Source organism: Polyodon spathula, chromosome 23 (assembly GCF_017654505.1).
Source record: "Polyodon spathula isolate WHYD16114869_AA chromosome 23, ASM1765450v1, whole genome shotgun sequence".
Classification (NCBI taxonomy): Eukaryota; Metazoa; Chordata; class Actinopteri; order Acipenseriformes; family Polyodontidae; genus Polyodon; species Polyodon spathula.
In genome coordinates this window covers 17,893,168-17,919,140 of record NC_054556.1, presented here as the reverse complement: position 1 = coordinate 17,919,140, position 25,973 = coordinate 17,893,168, and the positions used below count along the sequence as shown (strand labels likewise).

At 40.3% G+C, this 25,973-nt stretch overlaps 1 long non-coding RNA gene across 1 annotated transcript; it reads right to left on the bottom strand.

Annotated features, from left to right (window-relative positions):
- Positions 1-2,793: 2,793 nt before the first annotated feature.
- On the bottom strand, positions 2,794-25,941 carry LOC121297930. The gene is made up of 3 exons (XR_005947244.1): positions 24,930-25,941; positions 3,648-3,789; positions 2,794-3,291 (listed from the first exon to the last, which is right to left on the bottom strand). It is a non-coding gene; the product is annotated as an uncharacterized LOC121297930 (long non-coding RNA).
- Between the last annotated feature and the right edge of the window lie 32 nt (positions 25,942-25,973).

Here is a 25,973-nt window from a genome sequence, read left to right as displayed (position 1 = left end):
GCAGTGTAAGCTTGACATGCCGGAGCTTCGATAATGTGTGCAGCAACAGGTGGACTGTATCCCAGCACAGTAATGAACGTTTTGTAGCAATGTGGAATTGTAACAAATCAGAAAGTAGTGCATGTGGTCGTGAAGACAATGTAAGAGTACTGTTAAAGGTTTATCTGTTTTACGTCGTGGAGACATACAAATAAATCTCTTTGTAATAACACAGCTCCGCTCCTGCTGGTTACAGCGCTAACTGTTCTTATTCCTGGCTGAAATAATCAAGAATCCCCACAACAGCTCAGGAGGTGTACTCACTGTAATGTAGCTTATAATAATTTGGTTTTATTTGTAGTTTATGTTTTAAGTACAATAAAAACGTGAAGCCCTTGTTTTCTGGTTTCAGTTCATGATAAACTGCATGGGAGTATTGCTGAGGCTCTGCCGCACTCCGTGCAGTCTCACTGTGTGCTGGAAACAGAAGCACATCTCTTTCCTTGCTGATTTCTCACATCTTGTTTTGTTGATTTGATGATGTAGGGCGTCTGAGGCTGTATGAGGAGACAGTTGAAACCGTTTTTTTTTTTTCTCGTGATGTGAGCTAGTTTTTGAGCATTCTTCACAGATTGATCTACTTACATAAAATATTTGTATTTCTAATCCCTGTAGAACTCTCTTTTTCTTACTTTATAATTCCACAGGGAAAAAACAAAACTAAAAACAACTGTATTATGTAATTCTGTGTTAGTTTCACGTATTTATATGATATCACGTAATTCCGTCTTAGCATAATATCATATAATTACATATCATTTACACGTAAATACTTAAAGTAACTATCACGTCAACTCTCTCTGGGAAAGTACTAATTTTGAACGCCTGTAATTGTCTTTATAGACGCCTAATCTAATGTTTGCATTGTAGGATGGATTGATGAAGATTTGACTGCTGCAATGCAATGCATATACTGTTTATCCCTGTGAAATGCCAATAAAATATCGGTATTAACTTGAAAAGGGCTTTTTTTAATGTACACTTGATATAGTTTACTAGTAAGCCTAAACTTCCTTCACTGGTATGTATAACTACTTACATATTTGTTATGGCTTTTTATAAATGAAAGCTCAGATGTGGTCTAGCGTTCTGCATGAAGACTATCATGAAAACTAACACAGAACTGCATAATACAGTTGATCTACCATCCCCAATTCCTAAAAAAGAAATCCACGTATAACTATTTATTTTGTATAATTGACAAAAATATTCACAATTTTATATTTAATCTGATTGTGCCTGCTCTAAATTGTAAATAAATAAATAAAAAGAAATACAATTTTGATTTAGTACTTTATTGGTTTATTTTTATTTTTCTCTCCCCACCCCACCGAAAAGGATGATATATTTTTTCTCCCTACATCTGTGATTTAAAAAAAAAAAAAAAAAAAGGATTTAGTAGTAATTATTGGTTTCATTTTCTTCGTCTTCTGGTCCTTTAAAAACTTTTTTCTAATTATTTGATCTGTTTTTCTGATCTTGTCCTGCCCTCCTTATATGTGTCTGTGTACTAGCTGAAAGGCAGCTAAACGCCTTCCCACATCAACACGCTGGACACTAATGGCAGTTTTGACTGATTTATTGACAGAGAAAGTGTGAAACTGAGAAGTAAATGGCAATAATCACTGAGATTGTCTTAATATAACATAAGCTTGCTTAATTACACAAAGGAATATAGCCTTGATACAGCTACAGCACATTGTAACCAGAATGTACACATTATTGCATAGTAACAGCAATATGCATAAAGGAAAACTGCATGTAGTAATGTATATGTAAATTACAAAGTTAATTGCTCAATAATGCAACTACATGTTCACCAAAGCTAGCACTGACTTAATTAGAACTATAACAAAGTAAACATATTAACACTGTAATACTTATCAATCCAAGTCATACTATTAGAAAATAATCAGTGATACTGCAAGTTAAATACTTAAGGGATACATACCGATGATGCTACCAAAGGTTTGACCTGAACTGTACAGACAATGCAAAATGTGTGTAACCTTCAATGAACTTCCAGATTTGGCACTTGTCAACTAAGATCACATGATATGACTAGATAGCATATTTAGAATGGTCAGCAGGGGGAGACAAAAACAACAGAAAGGTAAGTATAATAACATGTATAACAGAACAGATCTATTAAAGGTTTTTATTAATTTCATTTTTCAGTGCCTGTTTTTAGCTATTTTCGAAATACTGCAAACTTGTTTTTTTTTTTTTTTTCAGCCATACAATCTACTCAGCCCTTGCATTAATTCAGACTCGAACGCTGGGCCCCTAAAGGGTTGAATGATGGTTCTGCATTATGCTTCGACAGTAGTGTGTGCAGTCTGGTCTCTCGTAGGCACTGCCCAAGCAAATCTGGAGAACAAATGCACCATCACCAGTACATATGGGTAAGTTTCACTGTAGCGTCCTTAGGACAGATAGTCAATGGCAATAACCTCCATCGGGTATAAAGTGGAAATAGGAAAAAGAGGGGCTCTCAGGTTGGGCCTTATTACAGGCACACTGGGGCCACTGCTGTCCACCACTTAGTCTCTTCACCCATCCAGTTGTTAAAGAAACGGGCTTGTAACCAGCAGGTCCCCAGTTCAAATCCCAGCTCATCCACTGACTCATTGTGTGAACCTGAGCAAGTCACTTAACCTCCTTGTGCTGCGTCTTTGGGGTGAGACGTTGTTGTAAGTGACTCTGCAACTGATGCATAGTTCACACACCCTAGTCTTGTATCTTGTAAAGCGCTTTGTGATGGTGGTCCACTACGAAAGACGCTATATAAAAATAAAGATTATTATTTATTATACCATACCAGTAAAACCTCTGTCTCAACACTGACAGGATCTTAGTGCTGGCAACGTGTCCAAAAGACTCGTGGTACCTCTTCCAGACAAGTTGTCCCTGGCTGCGGGGGACCACAATCTGCATCTGCAGCTCTCCATCCCTGGTTCGGTCCTCCTTCCTTACCAGAACGCCTCCTTCCATTTGTAACCGGTCCCATTCTTATAAAAGCCTCCGGGCTTCCGATGACACCGTTCCCTGAGCCGAGGTCTCCAGCAGAGTCCCCTGTTCCCACCACGTCCGAACCCTTTTTACTGCCTGGTCCTGCTGCTGCCACGTACCCCTTGGGAAGTCTGGCTCCTGTTCTTCAGTTTCTCCACTACGCGGGGGTGTCCCTTCATCCTCCAGCAGTGATACCTGTACTGGGGTGGGGCAACACCTGCTTCCCGCTCCACCGGCAGTCTAGAAAGGACATCAGCATTGCAATTAGCAATTCCAGGGCAATACTTTACATGAAAGGATAAGCTAGCTAACTGAGCTACCGACCACTGTTCCGTGGCACCAAACTTGGCTGTATCTAAATGGACTAGTGGGTTTTAGTGACTGGCAACTTTAAGGCCAGTAATTCCAGTTAAAAAGAACTGTAGTTCTGGTCGTTCCTTTCGACTGGATGTAGGCTCTTACTAGCTTATGCTATTACTCTCTCCCGGCCCTCTTGTACTTGTGCTAACACAGCCCCCAACCCATCTAAACTGGCATCTATATATACCCAAAAAGGGGAGAGTAAAATCGGCCTAGGCCAAAATAGGGGCACTCACAAGCGCTGTTTTCAACTCTTCAAAAGTGGATTGACACTGGGGGTTCTATTCCACAACTGCAATCTTCTTCCACAAAGCAGCAGTCCCACTCAAAAGATCATTTAGAGGAGCGATGATTTTGGCAAAGGCCGGGATGAATCTTCTGTAGAACAATTTGTAGATTTTATTTTTCACTTTGACATTATGGACTTTTTTTGTGTTGATCAGTGGCAAGAACTCCTAATTAAATCCATTTTGATTCAATGTTGTAACACAATAAAATGTGGAAAAGTCCAAGGGGCGGGTGAATACTTTTGAGAGCAACTGTATGTCGAAGTTTGGATATGTAAGTTCTCAAAGTATTCCATGAAGGGCAACAACACCTTGTGAAACTTGTCTTTGGAACCTCTTAATGTAAACTTAATTTTCTCCAATTTCAGATGTTGCATAACCTCCCTGATCCATTATGTGTGTGAGGGTGAGGCAGCTTACTTCCAATTCAATAGTATCAGGCACCTCACCAGTAGGGACAAAAAAGCTATGGTTTCAAAAGCAGAGGTCCAAAACATAGCCAATCCAGGATAGGACCAGAACATGTGGATTAATTCTACTCTTAGTTTTACTACCAAAGCCTTATCACCATATAGTTCATCTAGTACTCTCCAGATCAATGCACAAGTGGCCCACCCTCCATCCTCAAGCACCAGCAGCTCTTGTTTAATGGTCCCTTCTAATGCCCCACAAAGGAAATCCACCTGTTTAGTCTCTCCCAGCCCACATGAATGCAGCATTGCCTGCACCCGAGTCTGCCAGTTTCCATAGTTCCCCTCCCAGTTAAATTTGAGCGCCCATGCTAGCCCCATAGACCAAGGCATTCCCATTGCATTTGTTACTGGGGCAGCCTCAGCCACTTGAGCATCCATTGTGTGTGTGAGGAAAAATGGGGATCCTGCTGACTGCACCAAAAATCTGCCTGTGTCACGGGTGGGGTGACCAGGGGTAACTGTAGTAAATCTGCTTTTGGAATTTGTACCTCACCACACCCACGGCCTGGACCTCTAACAGCCGACCAGCCAACACCTTTGATGAACCAGGAAAGGAGCGTGGCAAAGAAAATGGCCGTCAGGTAACATACACTGAGATACCAGCTCTACCCAGGTCTTCTGGTTACTTCCCCTGGTTACTTGGACTGACAGGTAAGGCGGGACTTCCTATCGACTGTGGGGAAAGTGCTTAACCTACACGTCAGTCACAGTGCACATGAGATTTAGCAGCATTTTAAAAACAACAGATTCAATAATAAAACACACAACAAAAATAGAGCCAGTTAAAAAAACGTCACTTGTGACACTACGCGACTGACTTTCTGCTACAATACTATAGTCACATGGAATGGTAGTTGTCAGTGCCACACAGTATCTACTCGAATATAATGTACAGCTAGGGCCAAAAGTTTTGCATCGCCTAGAACTTTAGGATTGAGAAAAACTACATCAACATAATGTAAATCTTTTATTACAAGTAATGTAAAAAAATACAAACTTATACCGCAAACGCCTACCATGATAGTAGTACAGTATTTCATGTTAGAAGTTGAAAAGTCACGTTGTTTTTTAAAGTATGGAAAATTGCAAAGTGGTATGTAGTTCAATATGTTAACATTATGCAGCAGGTTTGATTCGACTTCATGAAGCTAAATTAGTTAATTCTGTAGGGTGTAGAAAAACGTTTGTCCATAGCTGTACACGGGCATTAAAATACAAAAAATGTCAAACAGCAGACAATGCAGACCTGAGTTTAAAAAAAAAAAAAAAAAGTTATTTACATTTCATTCAGCTCAAGAATAGTTCAGCATAATGAAAAGAAGGGTCTTGATTGACTCGTTTTCTGATCGTAAATTATAATTGTACTTCAAGATAAAACAAAAAACAACAACTTTGCTGTTTGATTTTTGACGGGAAAATTACTGATATTAATTGAACATTTAAGTTTCACTAAAAGGAGCTGCAATAACAAGCATGAGTTATCTGACAGAAGATAAAACGCAGAACCGAAATAAAAACTAAAACTTCAGTGCAGATTCCTGCATTATTTCTAGTGTTACTGTACAATGAGAAAAGAATGCATTCAGGATGCGGATAGCTCATATACTCTCTGATGAAAAGACACTGGTTATTGAATGCAGCCCAGGTTAAAAAGGTGCAAAAACTATCTTGTGCTCATTCCAAATGGAAAGTGAATGTAGACGTTCATGTAGCAGACATTGAGAAGCTGTGACATGGACAGGTTGTGCAGATCGTGATTCAGAAACTCTCCGGTGCCGCACATTCACGTCAGAAGTGATGATAGATGAGCAGTGTATGAAATCAAAACTTTCAAAAGCGGGTCACTCTGAAATTCACAAGGGGGGAGTTCAGTTTAGTTTAGATGTTTTCAGAAATGAAAGTAACAGTCTGTTTTAAAACACAGAGCTATAAAAAGGTTGCCTAATGCAGCAGCACTGTATAAAGATTACGGATTTGCTTTTACCCGAACATTTTTTGTTTTGCATTTTTGCAGTCGCTTTGCTGTGTTCTTCATACCTCCATGTCATTGCTGGCTGACGCAGTATTTTGTACATTCATTATTTCTTCAAGTTTTTCTTTCTGCAGTTTGCAATAGATCTCAGGGGCAAAGTGGATGTGCTTAGTCCAATTTTTGATTTGCAACCAAAGACAGCCTCATAAGGTGTTTGCGAGATGCCTGTTTGAAAAGCCAGATTTTTTTATCAGCATAACAAACCGATACAGAAACTAGGCGTAAAGTGGTCTGTAATAATGACAAGGTGTTTGGGGCTGGTATAAAGTTAATTTATTTCATTGTCAAACATTTACAATGACCATAACATTATTAGCACACATGGTTAAAGTACTAATATTAATTATGGCTGGTCTACTTTGCATTAGTATTTTCAATACTCGTTTCTCGTTGTAATCGATCATGTTTTATACCAAAATGCACAAGAATTAATTCAACTTCCCATTCAGAACGAAATCCAACATTCCAGCACCTAATTGAGCAAATCAGTTTTACAGTGTTAATTTATTTAGACGTGATCTACCAAGTTAATAATATGTTATCAACCTCAATTGATTATATATTCAAATTAACTCAAAAATGAGATAATGATCAAATTCTCTGCATTTACGAGGCAACTCCTTTGAGTTGCACATTTCAATAAAATACATTTCTGGACTGGACCTTTGTGAGCTCGAGCGCCTTAAGCGTGCCCCACTGTGGTACAAGTTTAGTCAGCTCTGTTCTGATACAAGGATCCAATCCTGACTTGCAACCAAAGACAGCCTCATAAGGTGTTTGCGAGATGCCTGTTTGAAAAGCCAGATTTTTTATCAGCATAACAAACCGATACAGAAACTAGGTGTAAAGTGGTCTGTAATAATGACAGGGTGTTTGGGGCTGAGTAACAACACATTGTTGGAGCTGGTTGTAAGGTAACAATGTTACAATCTCATCAATTGTATCTGATTTGTGAAAATGCAAGTCAAAACTGTAACCAATTAAATGGATATATATGTATTTTTCATTCCTGAAGACGTTTTAGCTAATATGTGTTTGAGATCTAGTCATACTATTTATTAAAGTTAAAGTAACATTTCCATGCACTTTTTGGCGGGCCTCCATGCTCACATCCCAGTGACAGCTGAGAAGGGAAAGTGCAACAAAGTGCTTGGGAGAGATAAAGACCCTGGAAAAGGGGTGAACACGCAGCTGAAGAAAAATGCATCAACCACTTACTACATCAAATACCTTGAACCGACCAGGCACACCACTGACACATGTCAAATTGGAGTCTCCAAAGATGTCAGCTTGGATGTGAGGCCAAAGACTTCCTACGGTCATCAAATGAGGAGGTCTGGCTCCTCTTACAACACATACACATTGCCTAACAAGCAGAAACATAGATAGGCGACAGGATTTAAAAGCAGGGATCAGGGCTGCAGCAGCTTTCACCCTTGTAAGAAGGGTTCTGCACAGCCAATGCCTATACTGAGCACCAAGATCATAATGGAGGAGACAAGGTCTTTAAAGCTTGACAAAAAAAAGCCAATAAGCTCCAACCTATCCAAAGACATGAAGACCACTGTGGAGAACACCAGCAAGGTCAGGAGCATGTCCCTCATGTAAAGAAAGAGGTTTATAAAAACACCTGTTAGGGACCACAAAATACTCATATCCAGGTTAATGGTTAAAAATGTGCCCTTACTGAACATGAATATATGTAGTGTATTACCATGCTGGATAGGTACTGGTCCTTTGTGAGCTCAAGCTCCTTAAGAGTGCCTCACTGTGGTACAAGTTTAGTCAGCTCTGTTCTTTTACAAAGATCCAATCCTGTCTGTTGTTTAGATCACTGTGTGTATGACCTGTGGTCTAGTGTATGCAATGCTGTCTTCAGGACAAACAAAGATATGATCAGCAATAATTGATTTCTTATATTAGGATGATCCACTGACAAAATCTGCTTCAGGAATAGGTAATCACTGTAAAGGTTTAAAATAGTGTAATAAAAGCATAGTAAAGCATACGCAAGCATGGTAAAGCACAGCTGGTAAAACAATGTAAATTCTCTAAACGATTATAAATTATATATAAAATTAGCATAGAAAAGTGTTTTACAAGTGTTAGAATGACACTGGGAGCTTCTCTTTCTCATTAAAAAGCCTAGCTTTCAGGGTAACTCTTTTTCATTCCTGTGTATAGGTTGATTCAGGGGACTGTGGCCCTGTCAATATAGACCTCCTACTGGAAGAGCTACGAGACATTCCAGTGACACCTGAGAAGAAAGGAAAGAGCAGCAAAGTGTCTGGGAGAGATAAAGACCCTGGAAAAGGGGAGAACACGCAGCTGAAGGAAAGTGAGTCCACCAAAAACTAAAAATCCAGAGCAATAAAACAGAACCTGGTCACTCGGGATGAATGGCTTCGACTTACAAAGAATTCATATTCAGCAATCAACCCTGTGAGAACAGCTGCTATGAAAACATGTACTACACTTGACTTCACAAGAGAAGCATCGGGGGAGAGGCCCCTGTACATCCTGCAAAAGCGGAGGACATACAAATGAAGGAAAGCGAATCACCCGAAAACCAAAAATCCAGAGCAATAAAGCAGAACCTGGTCACTCTGGAAGAATGGCTTTGACTTACAAAGAATTCATTCTCACAAAGCAACCCAGTGAATATTCCTGCTACACTTGACTGCACAAGAGAAGCATCGCGGAGGGAGGCCCTTGTACACCCTGTAACAGAAATCGAAGAAGAACTCAGGCAGGTTCAGGCATTCGTGGGTGTATTTCAGAATGATTTAAACCGGAAGCAAATGCAAATTAAATCAAAGTATCAGGCTTTGATGAGAGACTGGGATAAAGACGATGACTACCATCGTCAAAGGCTTAAAGATTCCCCAATATCATGGCTACGTAGTGAGTATAGTTTCGGTTCAGACGAGGAGTATGAAAGAGATGTTCTCACACCTAGCATGAGGCCCAATAGTGTGATCCTGGACGATGCAGAACATCTTGAGAGCATAGCCACCAGAGGAGAGGTTCAGCTGGATGAGGTGACAAAAAAACCTGGGGTGGTTGTCTCTCCTATAGAGGCTGGAAATTACATCAAGTACCTTGAACCGACCAGGCATAACACTGACAGAGTGTCAAATTAGACTCTCCAAAGCAGTCAACTTGGATGTGAAACCAAAGGCTTCATCCATACTGCCTCCTCCCTACCACAGTAACAAAACTGTGATTAAAGGAGGAAATAGTGAAGAGGAGTCCAAGACCTCAATCAGGACCCCTGAGGAGCACCTCTCCCCAGGTGACAATGTCCCCAGTGTCTGGGAACGGATCTGCACCACTGTTTTCAGAAAGGGCAGGGGCAAAGAGAAAAAACAGGGTGTCAAGCCGAAACACCAGCCTGCCCTGCGTTCCATTAGGAAAGCGTTTGTGCACCTGTGTTGTCTGCAGACATGTGCAGACAAGAGAGGTGGCAAACGATGAACGCAGCCTTGGAATGAGATAACTTCTCTCTGCCATAAAAAGAAACAAAAGACTAATGAGGTAAGACTGTTTATTGATTTATTTCTTAGCAGATGCCATTATCCAGGGCAACTTACAATTATTACAAAATATCAGTACAAAGTATTGCATTATACAATATCACATTACAAGTTATCACATTACAAAATATCACATTACAGAATATCATAATACAGATAAGAGCAGTTATAAAAATACAGTAAAATCAAATTCAAGTAAGAGCAAAATAAAGAATACAGTAAATAATTATAAGAGCGAGATTGACTAAAAGCAATTAAAACCTATAGTAAATATTTTCTCATATGAGCAAAGTCAAGTAGGAACACACAGTAATTATGTTAAATGGATGAGAATGATTTCAAATAAGAGCAATTACAAAAAATTGAGTGAGTTTACCTATAACAGTAAAATCAAATACAAGATACAGGAAGTAGTTATAATTAGGAGCAGTAGTTGAATGCGGCATGGTATGGAGCAGTTCAGTGCAGGTACAAGCTGGACGCAAGTAATGGTAGTACTAGTGCCCCAAATTCATATTCCATTTTTTTCCACAAACAAGAGGTCTTTTCTTATAAACACTGCATCACAAAATGTATCTAAGTTTCCTGCATAGCCATTTTAATATAGTGGTACTGCATCAAGAGTAATTACTGTAGTGTGCATTACTGTGTGCATTAGATCTTGAGGAATTACTGTAGTGTGCATTACTGTTTTCAGTAGTTACTGTAGTGTGCATGACTGTGCAATAGCTCTTGAGTAATTACTGTAGTGTGCATTACTGTGCAGTAGCTCTTCAATAATTACAGTAGTGTGCATTACTGTGTGCAGTAGCTCTTGTTCAGGCTCACCAGAATAATTGACAAGTGCAAATATAAATCGGTCCCCTCACTGAAAAATCCTGAATCCAAGCTACACTCAAATCCAAGTAGCTCCCCCCAAATGTTTAGAAAACAACGTGTGTCTTAAATCTGAGTAAATCCGGTACATGAAATAATGTTGCTCACAGAGTAAAATCCTTTCCTTCACAGTCTGAGAGCTATTGCTGGATGTGTGTCTGATTGTGGACAAACATACACCAGTTCCGGACTCACACAGCCTGGTGGAGAAAGTTCAGATCTCATCCCAAAGTAAAGACAGCGGTGGATTCCATCAGCCTTGCTGCTCAGTAGACCTGAAGATCCTCCGATCCCACGACCAAGCCAATCGTCAAATTGTACCAGGGAGCTTGAGAGTGGGCGTCAGCAAACTATGGGATGCAAAAGTCCCTGCAGGTTTTGCCTCCCTAACCTACAGGAACAGCAGAGCCAATGAAACCCTCCCCCTGTAATCCACAGCAAAGACCGGACACAGACCTGCACTCCCCTGACTTTATGATTCATCTTGCACACCAGACAGCTGTGTCTTGACCAGGTGAGACCCTCGGGGACCCATGAAATGGAAGGTTTGAGCAACATTTTCTCATCCGTAATTTAAGATCCATTTTAAACTCAACCTAGGCTGTGTAATTAACAATACATCAACAATCTTACCTTCCCACATCAGGGCACACAATAACAAAGCCTACTGCAGAACAACGATGTGTAGAACAAGAGCCCTCCTCAACCATGTCCTTGTACCAGAACTGTGACTGAAGGAGGAAAGAGTGGTGAAGAGTCTGAGACCTCGTCCAGGCCTCTTGAAGAGCACCACTTCCCAGCTCTCAATTTCCACAGTGTCTGGGAGAGGTTCTGCTCTGCAGCCCTGGGACTCAGATAACTTCTCCGCAATAAGGAGAAGCAGAAGGCTAATGAGGAAAGACTGGGTATGGGTAAGTCAAATATTTATTGGGTAACCTGAAATCGTTTATTTGTAAAGTGATACAAATGATTAGTGAACCATATTTGATGTTAACATGGTAAATACTGTTAGTAGACTTTTTTGCCACAGATAATTTTTTACCTCTGTCCAATAGCTGCCTAGGCAGTCACTACTGCTGTGAGAAACACATTATCGCAGGAGCTGGGCTGCTTAATTCATTAGACAAATTGCAATTATATGAAATAATGTTGCTCACAGAGTAAAATCCTTTTCTTCACAGTCTGAGATCTGTTGCTGGATGTGCGTCTGATTGTGGACAAACATACACCAGTTCCGGACTCGCACAGCCTGGTAAAGCCAGCGACGGATTCCATCAGCCTTGACAGCAAAACAAAATCTTGTCAATCCTATTAGATTACATCTACTCCCAAACAATAGTGTATGATGAAATCAATTAAAAAAATGAATAATATAATGTTAAAGGATTTTGCATTGCTCAGACTGAGACGTGGAGTCTATTGCGTGCACAAACACACACCAGAACAATGAATAACCCTGGAACAAACTAACAGTAGCTAACAACATAGTTCCATAAGAACATAAGAACATAAGAAAGTTTACAAACGAGAGGAGGCCATTCGGCCCATCTTGCTCGTTTGGTTGTTAGTAGCTTATTGATCCCAAAATCTCATCAAGCAGCTTCTTGAAGGATCCCAGGGTGTCAGCTTCAACAACATTACTGGGGAGTTGATTCCAGACCCTCACAATTCTCTGTGTAAAAAAGTGTCTCCTATTTTCTGTTCTGAATGCCCCTTTTTCTAAACTCCATTTGTGACCCCTGGTCCTTGTTTCTTTTTTCAGGCTGAAAAAGTCCCTTGGGTCGACACTGTCAATACCTTTTAGAATTTTGAATGCTTGAATTAGGTCGCCACGTAGTCTTCTTTGTTCAAGACTGAACAGATTCAATTCTTTTAGCCTGTCTGCATATGACATGCCTTTTAAGCCCGGAATAATTCTGGTCGCTCTTCTTTGCACTCTTTCTAGAGCAGCAATATCTTTTTTATAGCGAGGTGACCAGAACTGAACACAATATTCAAGATGAGGTCTTACTAGTGCATTGTACAGTTTTAACATTACTTCCCTTGATTTAAATTCAACACTTTTCACAATGTATCCGAGCATCTTGTTAGCCTTTTTTATAGCTTCCCCACATTGTCTAGATGAAGACATTTCTGAGTCAACAAAAACTCCTAGGTCTTTTTCATAGATTCCTTCTCCAATTTCAATATCTCCCATATGATATTTATAATGTACATTTTTATTTCCTGCGTGCAGTACCTTACACTTTTCTCTATTAAATGTCATTTGCCAAGTGTCTGCCCAGTTCTGAATCTTGTCTAGATCATTTTGAATGACCTTTGCTGCTGCAACAGTGTTTGCCACTCCTCCTACTTTTGTGTCGTCTGCAAATTTAACAAGTTTGCTTACTATACCAGAATCTAAATCATTAAATGTAGATTAGGAATAGCAGAGGACCTAATACTGATCCCTGTGGTACACCACTGGTTACCACACTCCATTCTGAGGTTTTTCCTCTAATCAGTACTTTCTGTTTTCTACATGTTAACCACTCCCTAATCCATGTACATGTGTTTCCTTGAATCCCAACTGCGTTCAGTTTGAGAATTAATCTTTTGTGCGGGACTTTGTCAAAAGCTTTCTGGAAATCTAAGTAAACCATGTCATATGCTTTGCAATTATCCATTATCGATGTTGCATCCTCAAAAAAATCAAGCAAGTTAGTTAGGCACGATCTCCCTTTCCTAAAACCATGTTGACTGTCTCCCAGGACCCTGTTACCATATAGGTAATTTTCCATTTTGGATCTTATTATAGTTTCCATAAGTTTGCATATAATAGAAGTCAGGCTTACTGGTCTGTAGTTACCTGGTTCAGTTTTGTTTCCCTTTTTGTGGATCGTTATTACGTTTGCAATTTTCCAGTCTGTCGGTACCACCCCTGTGTCAAGAGACTGTTGCAAGATCTTGGTTAGCGGTTTGTAAATTACTTCTTTCATTTCTTTGAGTACTACTGGGAGGATCTCATCCGGCCCAGGGGATTTGTTTATTTTAAGAGCTCCTAGTCCCTTTAACACTTCTGCCTCAGTTATGCTAAAGTTATTTAAAACTGGATAGGAACTGGATGACATGTGGGGCATGTTGTCAGTATCTTCCTTTGTAAAAACTTGTGAAAAGTAATCATTTAACATATTTGCTATTTTTTTTTCTTCCTCTACGATTTTGCCATTTGTATCTCTTAAACATTTAATCTCCTCTTTGAATGTTCTCTTGCTGTTGTAATATTGGAAAAACATTTTTGGAATTGGTTTTAGCTCCCTTAGCAATGTTCATTTCTATTTCTCTCTTGGCCTTTCTAACTTCCTTTTTGACTTGCGTTTGCAGTTCTGTGTACTCTTTCTGCGTACTTTCTTTTTGGTCCTTTTTTAATGCTCTGTAAAGTGCCTTTTTTCGCTGAATATTTTTTTTAATTGATCTATTAAACCATTTTCGCAATTTAGTTTTACATTTAGATTTGTCTACTTTAGGGATGTAATTGTTTTGTGCCTCTAGTACTACATTTTTGAAGAACAACCATCCTTTTCTGTGGGTGTTTTCTCTATTTTACTCCAATCTACTTCTGTTAGTCTCTGTTTCATACCTTCATAGTTTGCTTTTCTAAAATTGTAAACCTTAGCTTTAGTCATTTCTTTTGGGGATTTAAAAAACACTTCAAATGAGACCATGTTGTGGTCTGAGTTTGCCAGTGGTTCTCTGACCTCTGTTTTAGTTATTCTATCTTCGTTATTTGAAAAGACTAAATCAAGGCATGCCTCCCCTCTAGTGGGTGCCTTCACAAATTGTGTTAGGAAGCAGTCATTTGTCATTTCCACCATTTCTATTTCATCCTTCGCGCTACCCACCGGGTTTTCCCATTTTATTTGGGGGAAGTTGAAATCCCCCATTAGTATGGCTTCTCCTTTGCTACACACATTTCTAATGTCATTGTATAACAGATTATTGTGCTCACCGTCTGAATCTGGCGGTCTATAGCATGCGCCTATTATTATGCCTTTTGAATTTTTGTCCGTTATTCTGACCCATACTGATTCGGTTTTATTTTCTTTGTCCAGGTTTAACACCTGGGCTTCAAGACTGTTTCTTATGTATAGCGCTACCCCTCCTCCTCTTCTGTCCTGCCTGTCTTTCCTATACAGTGTATACCCACAAATATTAAATTCGTCCCGCATCACTCTCAGACAACCACGTTTCTGTAACACCTATCACATCATAGTTACCTGTTAGTGCAGTAGCTAGATCTTACTTATCATGCCCATTAGCTAAACAAGTCTAACATGTGCAGTTCTGAAATGCACAGACTTTACTGTGTTCATTTTAAAACATTTTAAAACACAAGACGGAAAAGATACAGGGGTGGGGGCACCCTCCAGGTGAAACGACTAAGCGAGTGCAACACTGTCTGAAAGCACTGATATCAAAAGAGGTTTCTTTAACCAGGTGTAATACTAGATACCATGTTTTCAAATAAAACTGGACATTTGAGGCATACATAACAAGTGGAGGTGTGCACCAGATATGATTTATGGAATTATTAGCTATAATCACCCAGAATACTTCAATAGAATAATGATTTCAGAAATGGGTAAGACAAGTTTCCATCTCACAATCATCCTGAAATCTGAGGTCACTGGATGCAGTTCTAACAATGAGCAGGGCTAGTTTGATATTAATACAGGCCAGAAGGCAGTATAGAGTCCAGACATGGATTGTGGGTATAAACACAAAGCACATTTATTTTAGTAGTCAAATGTTTCAACCATTACAGTTCCATATTATAAGATGTCTCGTGTAAGGTATTATTGAGCCGGCTGCATTAATTTACCCATCTAAGACATGCCTACACAGCTCTCAGCCTTCTATGCAACTGAGAGACATTCAGCACCCAGTATATGGCGCTAAAGAAGTATCACCATTAGATATCACCAAAGTAGAAAAAGATCATTGTACCTGTAGCTTTAAAATATGACTCCCCCTGTTAAAAAGTGTATGCCTTTGAACTATTCTGAGAGTCTAGACTTCTGCATCCTTGTGCAGTATTTTATTTATTTATTTATTTATTTATTTACATGAGCTACTGACAGCAGGCAGCAGGCTATTTTCAGCTTTATGCATCTGATATAACGCCAAGAAATCTGTGCCGTCAGTGTTATGGCACGTGTTTCCCGGATAAACAGAAATAAAAATTTTAAATGTATAATTCTTTTCATTGCTTTGCAATTTGATTTCAGTGTCACTGTACAAACTGACTGGATGCATTTGGCTTAGATGCTTGATAATACCAATTACTGATGACACATTTTGTTTGTGCTCCCTTGAAATTAATATTAATGCAAATTGAAAGTACATACATAAACCTTAACATGATTTCCAGGATCCAGATCCAGGATCTGTGCATGCGTTTGCTATTAATAACTGCAGATTTTGTCTTCTGTGTTCAAACTGAATGTACTACACACAACACACACACACAATCATGTTTGCATTGCTATATTTGTGTAGATATTATATTGACTGACATATGTATGATTCTTAATTCCAAGTCATAGAAACATCCCCGTTGTTTTTGTGGGGACATTTTTTCCAATTTTGTCTTGTCCTCCAATGGTTTGAAGACCATGCCCACACACACAGTCACAGGCACATGTTTGTTTGTAGTGTTTCTGAGGACTTTTCATTGTGTACATTTCCTATTCTAAACTCCAGAGGGGAATGGATCACTATAATAAAGAACATTTGGGTAAATAGTCCTTATTCTCTTCTAAAACTATTTTATGTTTTAAAGGTATGTTCATACATTACAGGGGCATGGACTATGTCCTCATTAATTTGGCGAGGTACGGCTGTGGCTTGTGGAACCAGTCTCTGCTTTAACCAGACGGTATGCTTCAATTGGTGACTACGCCAGCTAACTTAACGGGAGGTTTAGCACCTCCCTAACCAGTTTCCACAATATAATTCCTTCACACCAGTGTTCCCACACAAGCTCCTCCCAAATAAATCGAAGCCCAGAGACTGAGTCAGGTGGTACTCAAAAGAGCAATTTATTTATTTACAAACAAATGGTAAAAACAGAATAAAAAGTAGTGGCTGTACTTAACAAAAGCAGCCCCCAATACAACAAATCATAAATGACAGTGCTGCAGTGTGCAAAGAAACAGATGAAAACCAAAATATAATGTTGCTGAGGCCATATCCCTACCCACAATTACAGGGACATTACCATGTTGCTGCTGTTTGAGTGAGCTTGATTAATTTCTAACAGAAACAATATCACCCACTCCGGCTCCAAACAGTAAGCAAACTCAAGACAATAATGCCCATAATTATAAGTTAATACTAATTCCCGTACAAAAGAGGAGGAGAGACAGTCCAAATTATAATTAACTGGTTAAGACCTTGATCGCCACCCAGTCCCACCGGTGAAAACAACAAATAATAAAAATCCACAAAAAGTAAGAAAATAATAATACACACAGTGCTCAATCCTATATTAAAGTGAAGTGCAATACCAAAAGTCAAATACCACACACCCTAAATGATATATAAAAGGACTGGTTCAGATCAATACCCCCATGGAGCACTGACCCCTTGAAAATAGTGCCCCGCTCTCTCACAGCTCCCCCACAGCTCCCCCACAACAGTAGATCACTTAACACTAAAACACACACACACAGGAATATCAAAACAATAAGAGCAGAAATAACCTGTGTGTGTACAAATGTTAACCTATATGTGGGGTTCAGGGGGCGGAGCTAGGCACCAACAACCTATCATCTCCTGTCATCAATTAAATCTACCTTATTTAAACATTAGTCACCTCTACCTAGCTGTCTTGTGTTTTCGTTTTGGCATAAACCTAAGCGATTTCATGACCCATCAACTTGCGTATACCTCAATAATGGAACATGAACGAGGCAGTTAAACGAGGCAGTCTTCCCAGTGACAGCGAGTGGGAGAAGTACAGGCGTGGAAAAGTACAGAGCAGTTTAGAAGCAGTATGAACGCAGGCTGACAGCTGCTGAAGAAACTAACCTTCAAAAAAAAAAACCCTCAACATGGTCTTCAAGCCAGTAATCTGTGACAACTGCTTGATGTGGGAAATCCGAGAAAACCCAGCGGAGCTAAACCAAGTGTGCGTAAAGTGCCGCGCGATCCAGGATTTGCAAGAAGTGAGACAGCAACAGGATCTTGAGGAACTGGCACAACCACAATTCATGGAAGTCTGCATCACCCCTAACAGAATGAAAGCCACCAGGGAGATAGAAGGTCAGAACAGCTGGGTTCAGGTAGGCAGAAGCAGGGAAAAAAAGAAACTTTGTCAAACACAACCACCAGAAATCAAAACAACCAACAAATTTGAGTCACTTCAGAATTTTGATGAGCAGAACCAACAACAAGAGAATGAAAGGAACAACATCCAGGAACCCATTGACAGTGGTGACCAGACAGCAAAAAGAAGGGAGGTCATGATTGTTGGGGACTCCATATTGAGAAACACAGCAAGTTCAATTCGCAGTTTGGACCCCCTTACTACAACAGTGTGCTGCCTTCCGGGAGCCTCGGTCAAGCACATCACTGAGAACGTGGACAGGCTCCTAGAACGAACAGGAGACGACCCGGTAGTAGTCGTCCACATCGGTACAAACAACATTGGAAGAGACAGACCAAAATCCCTGCAAAACAAATTCAGAGAGCTAGGAAGGAAATTAAAAGAGAAAACCAAAACTGTGGTATTTTCTGGTATACTACCCGCACCTTGCAAAGGACCATATGGACAGCTGGAAATAATTAATCAAAACGCATGGCTGAAGACGCGGTGTACACGGGAAGGCTTCACCTATCTTGATCATTGGACCACATTCTACAACGAGGACTATCTGTATAGACGGGACGGACTGCACTTAAATAACAAGGGAACCAGTCTACTTGGAGAAAAGATCCTCGAGCAGATTCAGAAGCATTTAAACTAGAAAGGAAGGGGGGAGAAATCAACAAAAAAACAGAAGGGAGACCGCATCAAAACAAGAACAACAACTCAGGTAAGACAACCATTAAATGTATTTATCTAAATGCTAGAAGTATCAGAAACAAAATTCTAGAACTTGAAGCTACTGCACTAACAGGTAACTATGATGTGATAGGTGTTACAGAAACGTGGTTGTCTGAGAGTGATGGGGACGAATATAATATTTGTGGGTATACACTGTATAGGAAAGACAGGCAGGACAGAAGAGGAGGAGGGGTAGCGCTATACATAAGAAACAGTCTTGAAGCCCAGGTGTTAAACCTGGACAAAGAAAATAAAACCGAATCAATATGGGTCAGAATAACAGACAAAAATTCAAAGGGCATAATAATAATAGGAGCATGCTATAGACCGCCAGATTCAGACGGTGAGCACAATAATCTGTTATACAATGACATTAGAAATGTGTGTAGCAAAGGAGAAGCCATACTAATGGGGGATTTCAACTTCCCCCAAATAAAATGGGAAAACCCGGTGGGTAGCACGAAGGATGAAATAGAAATGGTGGAAATGACAAATGACTGCTTCCTAACACAATTTGTCAAGGCACCGACTAGAGGGGAGGCATGCCTTGATTTAGTCTTTTCGAATAACGAAGATAGAATAACTAAAGCATAGGTCAGAGAACCACTAGCAAACTCAGACCACAACATGGTCTCATTTGAAGTGCTTTTTTAAAACCCCAAAAGTAATGACTAAAGCTAAGGTTTACAATTTTAGAAAAGCAAACTATGAAGGTATGAAACAGAGACTAACAGAAGTAGACTGGAGTAAAATAGAGAAAACACCCACAGAAGAAGGATGGATGTTCTTCAAAAATGTAGTACTAGAGGCGCAAAACAATTACATCCCTAAAGTAGACAAATCTAAATGTAAAACTAAATTGCCAAAATGGTTTTATATAGATCAATTTAAAAAATATGTTCATCGAAAAAAGGCACTTTACAGAGCATTAAAAAAGGACCAAAAAGTATGCAGAAAGAGTACACAGAACTGCAAACGCAAGTCAAAAAGGAAGTTAGAAAGGCCAAGAGAGAAATAGAAATGAACATTGCTAAGGGAGCTAAAACCAATTCCAAAATGTTTTTCCAATATTACAACAGCAAGCGAACATTCAAAGAGGAGAGTAAATGTTTAAGAGATACAAATGGCAAAATCGTAGATGAAGAAAAAAAATAGCAAATATATTAAATGATTACTTTTCACAAGATTTTACAAAGGAAGATACTGACCCTGCCCCACTGAACATGCCCCACATGTCATCCAGTTCCTATCCAGTTTTAAATAACTTTAGCATAACTGAGGCAGAAGTGTTAAAGGGACTAGGAGCTCTTAAAATAAACAAATCTCCTGGGCCGGATGAGATCTTCCCAGTAGTACTCAAAGAAATGAAAGAAATAATTTACAAACCGCTAACCAAGATCATGCAGCAGTCTCTTGACACAGGGGTGGTACCGACAGACTGGAAAATTGCAAACGTAATACCGATCCACAAAAAGGGAAACAAAAAACTGAACCAGGTAACTACAGACCAGTAAGCCTGACTTCTATTATATGCAAACTTATGGAAACTATAATAAGATCCAAAATGGAAAATTACCTATATGGTAACAGGGTCCTGGGAGACAGTCAACATGGTTTTAGGAAAGGGAGATTGTGTCTAACTAACTTGCTTGATTTTTTTGAGGATGCAACATCGATAATGGATAATTGCAAAGCATATGACATGGTTTATTTAGATTTCCAGAAAGCTTTTGACAAAGTCCCGCACAAAAGAACGAACGCAGTTGGGATTCAAGGAAAAACCTGGATGAGGGAGTGGTTAAAATGTAGAAAACAGAATGGAGTGTGGTAACCAGTGGTGTACCACAGGGATCAGTATTGGGTCCTCTGCTATTCCTAATCTACATTAATGATTTAGATTCTGGTATAGTAAGCAAACTTGTTAAATTTGCAGACGACACAAAAGTAGGAGGAGTGGCAAACACTGTTGCAGCAGCAAAGGTCATTCAAAATGATCCAGACAAGATTCAGAACTGGGCAGACACATGGCAAATGGCATTTAATAGAGAAAATATCATATGGGAGATACTGAAATTGAATTGGAGACGGAATCTATGAAAAAGACCTAGGAGTTTTTGTTGACTCAGAAATGTCTTCATCTAGACAATGTGGGGAAGCTATAAAAAAGGCTAACAAGATGCTCGGATACATTGTGAAAAGTGTTGAATTTAAATCAAGGGAAGTAATGTTAAAACTGCACAATGCACTAGTAAGACCTCATCTTGAATATTGTGTGCAGTTCTGGTCACCTCGCTATAAAAAAGATATTGCTGCTCTAGAAAGAGTGCAAAGAAGAGCGACCAGAATTATTCCAGGCTTAAAAGGCATGTCATATGCAGACAGGCTAAAATAATTGAATCTGTTCAGTCTTGAACAAAGAAGACTACGTGGTGACCTAATTCAAGCATTCAAAATTCTAAATGGTATTGACAGTGTCGACCCAAGGGACTTTTTCAGCCTGAAAAAAGAAACAAGGACCAGGGGTCACAAATGGAGATTAGACAAAGGGGCATTCAGAACAGAAAATAGGAGGCACTTTTTTACACAGAGAATTGTGAGGGTCTGGAATCAACTCCCCAGTAATGTTGCTGAAGCTGACACCCTGGGATCCTTCAAGAAGCTGCTTGATGAGATTCTGGGATCAATAAGCTACTAACAACCAAACGAGCAAGATGGGCCAAATGGCCTCCTCTCGTTTGTAAACTTTCTTATGTTCTTATGTTCTTATTTGTCAGGAATTCAGCATCAATTTCGTTTGATGTCCATCAATTATCCAACTCTATTATCAATTCCAGCGGTTCGTCTCCCTTTACGAGGAATTTCTAAGTGCTCTCCGGCTCCTTCTTCTGCTCGCCTGCCTATTTCTATAGACATTCTCAGTAACTTGATTTCAATTCTGCGCCATGGCTGTTTTTCTCCATTTGATGATTTAACTATGGAAGTCATATGTCTATCTGCATTTTTCAGGTTTTTGTGATGTTCTGAATATACAGTTCCTTCTATTGCCAGCTTTCCTACCCTCTGTATCCGCTGCAGTGACCTCAAGCTCATCCCAGATTCTCATTTCATCTTATTTCTTTGCATTTCAAAAACAGATCAACTGCGGCAAGGACAATGTATTCAGCTTTCTAAGATCAACTCTCCTCTGTGTCCCTTCACTTCCATGTTGAAGTACATTGCAGAACGCAAGGCCATTTCATTCTCCGACCCTTTGTTTATCAATTCAAGCATTGGTTTTCAACACACCTTTCCACCGTGGTGTCCAGAGCAGGTCTTCCTTCGCAATTCTACACTCCTCATTCATTTAGAACAGGGGAAGTTACTTCAGCTGCAAAAGTCAACATTAACCAGCATTTAATTAAAAATATGGTGGACTTCATCAGCAGTTGAAACTTATATTCGTTCTTCATCATCTGAAATATCCTCTGCACATCAGTCCATTGCTAGTATGTCCGGAGTGGGGACGACCTTTCTGCCTGATCCACCAAAGATTTCCCCCTCGAAATAAAATTAAAATGTTTTTTTTTTCTTTCCACTGTGCAGAGGGCCTTCACATAGTCATTAGGGTACAGTCTACTAACCCCTTTGTCACGTTAAGTGTTTGTTTTCTTTCGTCTAAATGTTTTCTTTTCTTCTTTCTTATGCATTGGCGGTTCTCTCTTTTTTCTTCTTCACATTGCGTCAGCGGGGATCCGGGGGTCCATCTTTTGGGGGGTTAGTGATTCCACTTTCTCCAACCTTTTGTTAAGCTCCGCTTCATTTACCTCATAGAGGAGGGTTCTCCATGAGTCAGACGGGACCCCCGGCCAAACCCTTCTATCTGAATGTGTTTCTTTTGGGATTCTTCTTTCAGGTCTGATGCCTCTAGGTGAAGGTCCCCAAGCGGTGGTATCCCTCGCGCTTGTCGGGTCTCCTCAAAGACGGTGGCCCGCTCTCCTGTTTGTCGGGTCGCCTCAGTGACGGAACCCCCCTTCTATTATGTTGGGCTTTGAAGAGGTGGAACACCACGCATTATATGTTTTAACAAATACTAACTTTATGTTTTCTTTCCGGTTCGCGACCCTCTTCGTATGTCGGGTAACCTCAGAGACGGTGCCCCTCTTGGTATGTCGGGTCACCTCAAAGACGGTGGCCCCCCTCCTGTTTGTCGGGTCTCCTCAGCGACGGAACCCCCCTACTGTATATGATGGGTCAGGAAGAGCTGGAACCTTTTTTGTGTTAACAACACTAATTCATGTTTTCTTTCCGGGTCGTGAGCCTCTTCGTATGTCGGGTAACCTCAAAGATGGTGGCCCCCCTCCTGTTTATCCTGTCTATCGATCAAGTAAATGTTGGGACTTGAAGAGGCGGAACCCCTCTCTCCATGTGTATATGTTTACTAACTCTGTCAATAAACACTATCAGGGGCCATGGCTCCGCCCCGTGAATTAACAATACAATGGGAATGACACATTAGAGTACAAACACTCAAAACACACACACACACACACACACACACACACATACACATATTCACACAGAATCACACACACTCACAAACACACAGGCACACTCACACAAAGAATCACACACACATATAAACACACACACACACACACTCACACAAAGAATCACACACACATATAAACACACACACACACTCAAAGACACATAAACACATGCACACAGACACATACTCTTGCATGCAGCTGATGGAGCAGCTAACAGGTACCAGACACCCATAATCGACTGCCGTGATACTGATGTGCTGGTATTATTAACTGTATTTGCACAGCGTCTGAGTAAAGAAATTTGGATGAAAGCTAGGACAGCCAAAAACCATGCTACATCAAAGTTCACGAAATTAAATTGAACAGTGAAATTCTAGATGGACTACTGGCATAGTATGCCATCACAAGCTGTGACACAAAAAGTCAATTCACAGGCATAGGCAAAAAGACATCATGGATGGTGTGCCAGCAAAGACCTCACCTTAATAAGTTAGGCGAGGGTGAAGTGCCTGTCCTGTGAGTGTGTTTGTTCTCATTGCTTGTGTTATCATGGGGGTGTGGTCCTGGACTGTTCACTGAGTCTGTTAGTTCTCACTGATTGTGTTATCAGGGGGGCGTGGACCTGAACTGTTCACTGAGTGGGTTAGTTCTCACTGATTGTGTTATCAGGGGGTGTGGTCCTAGACTGTTCACTGAGTGTGTTAGTTCTCATTGTGTTATCAGGGGGGCGTGGCCCTGAACTGTTCACTGAGTGTGTTAGTTCTCATTGCTTGTGTTATCAAGGGGTGTGGTCCTGGACTGTGCACTGAGTGTGTTAGTTCTCATTGATTGTGTTATCAGGGGGGCGTGGCCCTGAACTGTTCACTGAGTGGGTTAGTTCTCATTGCTTGTGTTATCAGGGGGTGTCGCCCTAAATTGTTCACCGAGTCTGTTAGTTCTCATTGATTGTGTTATCAGGGGGGCGTGGCCCTTAACTGTTCACTGAGTGTGTTAGTTCTCATTTCTTCTGTTATCATGGGGGTGTGGTCCTGGACTGTGCACTGTGTGTTAGTTCTCATTGCTTGTGTTATGTCTGTATCTGTTCTGTTGGCTGTGTTTTCTGTGCTCATTTATATAAATGTAATACTGTTTTTGTTATTAACCAGGTCCTGCGTGGTCCCGAGAGTGGGGGCTGGTTGGGGTGTTGTGTGTTGTGTGTTCCTGACCTGTGTGCATTCTGAATACAAGTGCTTGTTCATTGTACATTCTTTCCTCCACCATCATAATCCTTCAATACACCGACTCACAGTGTTGTAAACCCGGCACATCTCTGTGATTCAATTTGTATCAAATAAACTATATAATATAAAAAATAAAAAAAACAACAACAAGGTAGTTCCAAAATGATTTCACGAGAACGTACCTGTAACCAATAGGAAAATACACACCTGTGTCTGCTTAAGCATCAGAATCTGCTCCCAAGCAAATTTTACAATTTGCTGACTGGAGTAAAAACCTTTTATGATTTACTTCTGCTATGAATGTTTTCATTGTCTCGGTTCTACAGTATATTATAATAGTACTTCAAGATAAAAACAAAGCTTTGCTGTTTGATTTTATGACAAATACTGAGAGAAGCATGAGTTATCTAACAGAAGATAAAACGCAGAACTCGTACTATTAGCATACAGTATTCAAGTTCAAGTAATTCACCTACCACTGACAGTTCGATGTTTTGTGCTTCAATGGATTTTGTAGTTTTGTCGACTCTCTCCAGAATGTTATCCCACGAGTCTGTGGGTTAAAGCGAAAGGCAGATTGAAGTTACCTTGCTCGTTAATTGCCGCTGTGAGCAGACCGGCAACGACTCCTCCTTACTGTCTGACTCTTCAGGCCCGTTATTTGGAACCGTAGCGCCGCCAAAACTCTCGTTGACCAGTTGTTCGGGTTCATTTGGTGTTGTCGTTACTTCATTTTTATAGGATTTTAAACCGAAATTTGAGTTTTTGTTTTGTTTGTTTGTTTCGCTGCGCCGCAAAGTTTTTCAATTGTTTTCTGTTAGTCTCCCTCTCGCGCTCTGTCTCTCACGCTCTCTCGCGTCCTCCAGCGTGCGCGTGGCCAGTAAGAGATTCCAGTGTTTAGCAGCGCGATCACAGGCAAGCGGGTTGGATTTTAAACTGGAAAATAGACATTTTTATTTATGTATTTATTTTAACCTGGGCTGCGGGCCCCCTCGACAGCTCAGTGTCCTGGACAAATGTCCCGGTTGACAACCCCCCCTCCCCCCCCTTAAATCTGCGTCTACTGTGGAACAATATGCTGCTTTAAAACTTGCCGGAACTAAAACTACAGAACCATTTTCTCAAGCTGGGAAGGGGCGATGTGTAAAACTCTGGGGACGGGAACTGAACAGGCCGCTAGCACTGTACACCGTCTCCAGGGAAACGAGGCACGTCAGGCCGGCGTTGTGACGTAACATTTTGTGCGGATTCCTGTGCTGTAAGTTGGCGGGCAGTTTAGTGGTGTTGACAGTTTAGCGGAAGAAGGACGTATTTTTGAGGTTGAATTTTCTTTAACAAAAAGCGACCTTGTTAGATAGATCTGGCATAGAATTGTTTTTTCGGCAGTTTTCGGAAGACATTCTGCACTGAATTTCGTTTGGATCCTGGAAGAAAGTATCTGTTTGTCTTTTTTGCTTTAATAATCCAAGTCTTTAAAAAAAACAAAAAGTGTAATTAAAAAAAAAAAAAAAAAAGTATTC